Source organism: Phoenix dactylifera, unplaced genomic scaffold (assembly GCF_009389715.1).
Source record: "Phoenix dactylifera cultivar Barhee BC4 unplaced genomic scaffold, palm_55x_up_171113_PBpolish2nd_filt_p 001542F, whole genome shotgun sequence".
Taxonomy (NCBI): Eukaryota; Viridiplantae; Streptophyta; class Magnoliopsida; order Arecales; family Arecaceae; genus Phoenix; species Phoenix dactylifera.
The window spans coordinates 33,625-41,523 of record NW_024068850.1 but is presented as its reverse complement, the minus strand read 5'-3'; the positions used below and the strand labels follow the sequence as shown (position 1 = coordinate 41,523).

Here is a 7,899-nt window from a genome sequence, read left to right as displayed (position 1 = left end):
CTTTCCGAGTGCTCATCCATGGTTTCCATGGAGATTTCCTTTCCTATCAGAATTATATCACAACATATTGCATAAAAAATTTCATCTAAAATGGTGTTTTTTGAGATGATGTAGATATGGCATCTTTATATCTTGCTAACAATTAATATATTCAAAATAGTGAGCTTTGTATAATAATCTTGGGAGTGCCAGTTGGTTTAATTGGTAAATATCATTGGAGATTGACACCAACGCCCCGGGTTCATATCTCATTTACACGACTATACCTGGGTGTTTTCTCAAAAAAATATTGTATACTATTCCGTATAAAACTATCTAGCACAACTCTTGTAGGATCTGTACCGAGTGTCTAGTATTTTCTGAAAAGATAAGTTACTGAGAGAAGTACTGTGGGAGTTGGATAAAATGCAACAGGGGTAATTTACCCAAAGGGAAGAACAGGCAAGAATACAATTCCACAAACTCACCTTCTGTGTGCAACCTTATGGGCTGTAAGGCTGGGACAAAATCAAGTTGGCTTGGTTAAAATGAGCAGCCCATTGCAAAGAACAATAGCTAATTGAAAGAAAAAAATGAAATCCAAGATGGAACCAATTGCGATCCTTATGGTTTACTTTCCTTCTTTTGCATCGAGATTTACTGATTTTTTTTGTTTGGTTTAGTTTAATGCTTGGAGTCTCTTCCATTGTCTCGCATACACAAGGCTGCATGCACACTTGGGCTAACTTTGGGCACCCTTTGCGTCCCTTATAACTGGAGAATTAACAACTCTCTCGATCACTAAGCACTTAGCTCGAATGGTAATTCCAACTGCTTAGCAGGTCCCGTGAGAGGAAATTATTACAACCTTTTGGATTAATTCTTTATCTCCTTAGCTTGTTCTTGTTCAGATTTTTTCATTTTTTGGTGAAATGTACCTTTATTGGATGTTGGGTTTAACTCCACCACAGAGAGGGAGAGAGCTCTAAAAATAAAATGGAAAAGCTATACTCTTTCCTTGCACTGAATGCCACTTGTTGGATCCTTCTTGCCATGCGCATCAAGTACATACGTAATGTTTTTTTGTTTTTTTAATGATAAAATGAGAGTTTTATTTCAAGCCATGCTGAATGCAAGACTAAGCTATTGTTGGCCACACTTTCACTTGCATCAAATGCAACAAACTATACCAAACTTTGTTGCACCGCGTGAATTTGATGCTTGTTGAACAAAAGCCATTTATCTTGTTTTTTATGTGGAATATTTTGCACGAAGTCAAGTCTCTATTTTGTTGCCATGTGCAAACGTTAACCTCTTATGCAAACCATAAGCCTCTATTTTGCCGCTACGTTTCACGTTCCAAACCTGTCGTCTCAGCAGGGCGGCCTAATATATTTCAAAGCCTAAGGTGAACTTTTAAAATTTTTTTTATATATATATAAAATGATGAAAAAGTAAATATGATAGCAATGCAGCAGCAAAATAAATTCTGATACATATTAAGACTTAAAAGGTCACTAGCAATGCATATCAACAAAGCAGATATCCAACAGCAAGCTAGTTTCGATTATTAATTGATATTTGAAAGTATAAGAAAATCTCCTATTCCTGATTTTATACAAAATGAAATATATACATCAAATAACTCTTAAGGGTTGGGTTGGGCCGGCCCTGATTGATATGAATTCTGTCCAAAATCCCAATATAGACCAGAATGAAGCATGCATAGACGACTCTCAAGGTGAAAGTACACAACCCACTCACACGAAAACCATCAACTTAATAAAGCTCATGTTCACAGCGCGCGCGCGCGAAAAAAAAAAAAAAAAAAAAAAAAAAAAAAAAAAACCCAACCCTAACAGGTTTGTTTTTATTTCTTGGGTGCCCCCAGCCTCTGTTTTTCTCAAGATAAATTTTGATGGTAGTGTGGTGTTAGATGGGCGGTTAGGAGGTGTTGGATTTGTGATCAAAGACCACCGCGGCAGTCTGGTCGTAGCAGAGGGTCGTCGCATTTCAGGTTTTGTTAGCCTAGATGCACAAATATAATTGATAAATTTAATATTTTTAATATTCAAAAACAGTAAATAAGAAGAATAAACTAGCAAAACTTGACAATATAATAATAAAATAAAGAAAAAGAGGCGGGGTCTGCTAGCACAGATCTCCTAGAGATACGACGACCCAATACAGAACCACGTCATCCCCGTCAGTGCACCTTCAGGGAAGAAAGAAGAGCACGTTCACGCTTGCAAATACCTCAAAAAAAACTTAGAAAAATTATGAGGAGAAGAAAATTTTTCTTTATTTCTTTTCTTCCCAATGATCCCTAGAACCTTTTTTATCTAGACTTTTGGAATAGGGAGAAGAGAAAATTTTGATTGTAGTTTGAAATGATCCCTAGAGCCCTTTATATAGGCTCAGGCACGTCAAAAGAAGAAGATTCCCTTCCCGCGGATTGATGATGTGTCTTTTTGTGCTCATTTGATTCTTCGGCTTATTCCATCTTGGCCGTTCATGCTTCCTTCTTCGATAGGCCTTTCCATGCTTGCTCTTGCGCTGGATGCATGACACTTGTCATGGTTTGCTTTCTTTGGAAATTTTTTCATATTTGCTCCTACGCTGGATGCATGACACTTGTCATGGTTTGTTTTCTTTAGGAATTTTCCATGTTTGCTCCCTTGCTTGTGCACGAATACTTGCCACTTGGCCGTTAACCAATTTGGTTTTCAAATTTTTAAAATATTTGATTTAATTCAACAGGTTTTACCGTAGTTGAGGCAAAGCTTTGAGCAGCTTGGGAAGGTATATCATATGCGAGGCGGATGCTCGGTGCCGAGCGGATGTATATCGAGAGAGACTCATCCCGTTATTCGTGAGATACGCAGGCTGGTGGTGGAAATGGGCAAGCACCAGGTAGTACATGCTTTTCGGAAGGCGAACAAGGCTGCAGATTAGGTCGCCTTCTATATTGCACGACATTTCGGGGAGTTCTTGTGGACGTCCACAGTAGAGCTTCCGCCCTTATTGTACTCCTTACTTTCTTCTGGCTTGACATGATGTACTCGTGTTAGAGTTATATGAATTGTCATTTTTTTTTTTAAAAAAAAATCTAACAGGATGGAGCAAAACTAGAGAGAAGCACATAAAAATATTGAAAGAGCAGAAAAAGATCAGAAGCGATGACTCACTAATATCCATCCCTAAGCCCACCAAACTTCTCCTGTCCTGCAGTATCCCAGCAGTAGAACTGGACCCTTCCACAGTTGGTGTGGCAATCCAAGGGATGGACTTCGACACCAATGGTAGCTGCTAAAGAAGCCAAGAACTCGATCATTTTTTTAAATAAAAGGAAAGTAATCAATATTAAAAAAAGAGAACATATATTTCTTGGTACATCAGACACCTACGTTCATATTTCTTCTCAAATTCCCCCATGAGATGTCTCTTGACGAAGGTAGTCTTCCCCGCAGCAGATCACAGAACTTCTTAAAAATCAGTTCTCTTTCGTCCGATCAATCAACCAAAAAATATGGATCAAGAAGGCAAGAAAGAACTTAATCGCCTAAAACTATGGATCAGTGTAGGAAGAAGAAAGAAAATTATAAAAAACAAAAAAAAGGAAAGAAAGAAAGAGAAAAGGAAAGAGTAAAGAAATAAAGAAAGGGTCACCTGTCCCGCCGTCCCTAACGATCACGAGCTTGAAGCTAGGGTAATCCACCGTCTGTTGGTTCGGAAACGCCTACAACACACATGAAGGAATTGAAAACACATGAAGAACAAGAAGAAGAGAGCAGATATCGGTAGCAAAAACCCCAAGAAATCCATGGGATCAGAGATGGTACGCACGCAACATAGGAATTAAATCCCTCAAAGTAACCGTCAAAATGAGAGAGAAATAAATCCCTAAAACCTAGAAAAGAACGAATGATGCAAAAGAGAAGAAAGCGGAAGAGATAATAGAAGAAAAATACCATCTTGCCTCGACGGATTCCAAAGAGGGTGGATGGGGGTTCCTCCTCTCTCGGCGTCGCCAGTTCGGCGCTGGGAAAAGAGATTTGGAGCGAGCGGCAGGAGGTGAAAGGGCAGTACCAAGGGTTCAGGGGTAGTCTGCCGCCGGCTGAGCGAGAATGCCGAGAAGAGAAGCAATGGGGAAGACGGGGTCACGGGAAGTGCCTGTTTGCCGCTTTGGGAGCAGCTGCTGCCTGCGAAGGAAGAACAGTGCTACTGTGATGGGATTTGGGACCAAGGTGGCAAGGACAAGGAATAGCCGAATAGGACCGATAGCCATAGGTTATGCCAGCCTTACCCAAAGGAAGAATTTTTTTTTTTTTTAATGGTAAAAACAACAATCCATACAGCTCTAAGCTGGGTATATTCTGCCAGATTAGAAAAAAAATAAAAAGTACAAAAAGAGAGAAAGCTCTACTGTGGATATCTATAGAAATTCTCCGAAATGCCGCGCAACATAGGAGGCGACCCAGTCTGCTATCCTGCTCGCCTCTGTGCTGCCTAATACTTATCCAGCTCCGTAATCAGCCTGCGAGTCTCATGAATAAATGGATGACCATCTTCATACCTGTCCGCACCCCGTATCCAATCAATCACCATACATGAGTCCTCCTCGATGTACATCCGCTCGGCACCGAGCACCCGCTTCGCATATGATATACCCTTTCAGGCTGCCCGAAACTCTGCCCCAACTACGGTGAGTCCTGGCATGCAGCGACCCCCTGCTGCGACCAATCTATCGCAGTGGTCTCTAATCACAAATCCAACACCTTCGGACCTCCCATCCACCACACTGCCGTCAAAGTTCTTTCGGCTGTTCCTGGAGACCTGGCTGCGATGGAATTGGGACTTCTTTCCCACATCTTGTCATCTTGAAGGCTGAAGCAATTTCCCACAGGCCCCAGGCCACAGCGAAGTAGCGAAGCTGTGAAGGAAGTAACCCGTAGTGGCGTAGCTTTCATTGTAGCTCTACAGATTGTGGTGGGCCTTTTTTTGGACCGGGGTCCTAAACAACTACCTCAGTGGCCTATGGGTTAGGCCGGCCCTGCATCTGGGTCAACCACATAACACGGTCACATCAACTCTAGAATAATACTCTAGAGATCATGCAAAGCCTAAAATAAACAAATTTCAAATAATTCTAGAAATTTAATCAATAATTAATAGCCAATTAATCTAACTAAATAAATCCATTATAATCAAATAACTAACTTGTTCAATTCATGAAATTTTTAAATGTTCATCGATATTTGAAAAAACTAACTAATAACTCTGATACTCGAACTCCACGTGCAATCCATTCAAAATAAACATCTTGTGATTTTGGAAAAAAAATGCAACAGATGGACATATATTAGCTTTTCGGCCCAATAAATTCTCCATTAACATACACCAGCTTGAATATGGAGAACATTTTTTAGCAAATACAAAGCAGATAAAAATTAGTATAATGCTATAATGGTTATAACCATGCTGTGGAGTGATTGATTATAACCCTATTTGATTTTGATGAGCTCAAAGTATTTGAGTATATCTTATGTTTACTAATGAATTCAATCTAGTGTTTCAGTGAAATTCTTGTAAATTTATGGTTAAGTGTCTCTAGATTTGGTTCAAGACATTTTGGATAAGTTAAGAAGTCAATTTGAACCAAAGTCTGAGACTCGAGTCGACTCCGGGAGATTACGAGTCGACTCCAAGCGTATCAGAAGCACTGGCACAGGCTCGAGTCGACTCCTGTACATTACGAGTCGACTCCGACTGAGAATAGACAGACGAACAAAAAGATCCAACTCAAAACCTGTCAACGAGTCGACTCCTGAAGAACGCGAGTCGACTCCGATACTGCCGAGTCGACTCCAGGGTAGTACGAGTCGACTCTAGGGAGTTACAGACAGAAAGACAGAGAAGTTATTTTGGACCCTGAGAGCCGAGTCGACTCCTGAGGAACTCGAGTCGACTCCGATGGTTGGCAGGTCGACTCCAAAGGAAGCGAGAGTCGACTCCCAGTGTGATACAAGGCAAAAGTCAGAGAGCAACTTTCGGACACTGAGAGCCGAGTCGACTCCCGCAAAGTCCGAGTCGACTCCAAGACAGCACGACCCCAAAAAGACAGAAGACAGTATTTTCGTCTCTGAGAGGCGAGTCGACTCCAAGATAGTTCGAGTCGACTCCAAGACAGCGCTACCCCAAAAAGACAGAAGACTGTTTTTCGGATACTGAGAGCCGAGTCGACTCCGAAACAGTTTGAGTCGACTCCAGGACGGCACGAGTCAAAAGACAGAAGATCGGGAGTTCGGACTCTGAGCGCCGAGTCGACTCCCAGAATTTTCGAGTCGACTCAAGTGAGCAAAGTTGAAGAATACATCTATGGATTTCTTGGAATGAGTCGACTCCAAAAGTGCCAGGTCAGCTCCAGACTTTGGGGAGTCGACTCTGGGTTAAGTCGAGTCGACTCCCAGTCGAGACAGCACTTTAATTCAAATCCGGAACAGTTGCCGAGCCGTCTCCAGAAAAGCACGAGTCGACTCCTGCAGCAGCCGAGTCAACTCTAGATCGCGCGAGTCGACTCCGATCCCAACGGAAACATTGTCAGGATGTGCAGAATGTGCAGAATGGCTAGAAGATTGTGTCTAACGGCTAGTTTCCATGGAGAATGGCTTAAATAGCCACAGAGAACTGTAGCAAGGTAGAGAAGTGACATTCCATTCAAAAAAAACAAAGAATCTTCACCTACCAAAGGATTTCAAAGGAAAAGAAGGAAGAGGGGCATTAAACTCCATCCAACCAACTCTTTCCAGCATTAAAGAAGTCTCCTTCAGTCATCAAGTCTTCGAGACACTCAAGAGGAGACCCCGAGTTCGAGAAGCCCTCCTCTACATCTTCATAAATTTGTTTGAGGGCTCTTAACTTCTCTCTTGTTTATATCACTGAATATCTGCTTGTTAAGAAGCTTTATTTTTCTGTTAGCTTTTGTTCAAACCATTTGTTCCTTACTTGATTCAATTAGGGGATTGAATCAAGGGTGTAAAGGTTTGTTGGTGAGCCTAGGTTGAAACCAACGGTGTAAGGGTTTGATTGTGATCCCGGAAAAACAATCGGATGGTTCTAGTCGGTGAGCCTGGAAAAACCGACCGAGTTCGTTGTAATCTCGTAAAACAACAAGTTAGGTTGTGAGCTTGTAAAACAACCGGCTGTAATCCAAGGGGTTATAGTGAATTCCCAAGTGAGGCTTGGGGAGTGAACGTAGGAGCGAGGGTTAGCTCCGAACCACTATAAATTTTCTTGTGTTTGTGATTGCTTTGTTGTCTCTTACTTTCATTTCATTCACTGCACATAGCATCTAATTAATCCACTTACAAAAAGTATTAATTAGTTATTCACAAACCTTTTAATTGCAATAATTATTTTAAAACCCAATTCACCCCCCCTCTTGGGTTGTCTATCTGGGCAACAAGTGGTATCAGAGCCGGAACTCTTTTACCAAAAGAGTAAAAGATCAAAATGACAACCCCATTTGGATCTTCTCATATTGAGGGCCAGTCCACCCATAGACCTCCATTCTTTAATGGATCCGACTACTCATATTGGAAGGCTAGGATGAGAATATTTATCCAAGCACAAGACTATGAGATATGGACCACCATACTTAATGGACCATACATCCCATCAATTTTTGTAGAGGGTGTTACTATACCCAAACTTGAAAAGGATTGGGATGACAATGATATAAGGAAAGCACAACTAAATGCCAAAGCAATGAATGTGCTTTATTGTGCTTTAGATAGAAATGAATTCAATAGAGTCTCTACTTGCAATTCTGTAAAAGAGATTTGGGATAGACTTGAAGTGACCCACGAGGGCACAAATCAAGTAAAAGAGTCTAAAATAAATATATTAGTTCATAAGTAT

At 41.1% G+C, this 7,899-nt stretch overlaps 1 long non-coding RNA gene across 1 annotated transcript; it reads right to left on the bottom strand.

The window, feature by feature from the left end:
- Window positions 1–1,593: 1,593 nt before the first annotated feature.
- On the bottom strand, window positions 1,594–4,233 carry LOC120108770. Its single transcript, XR_005509987.1, has 4 exons — window positions 3,951–4,233; window positions 3,387–3,718; window positions 3,168–3,285; window positions 1,594–3,022 (listed from the first exon to the last, which is right to left on the bottom strand). It is a non-coding gene; the product is annotated as an uncharacterized LOC120108770 (long non-coding RNA).
- Between the last annotated feature and the right edge of the window lie 3,666 nt (window positions 4,234–7,899).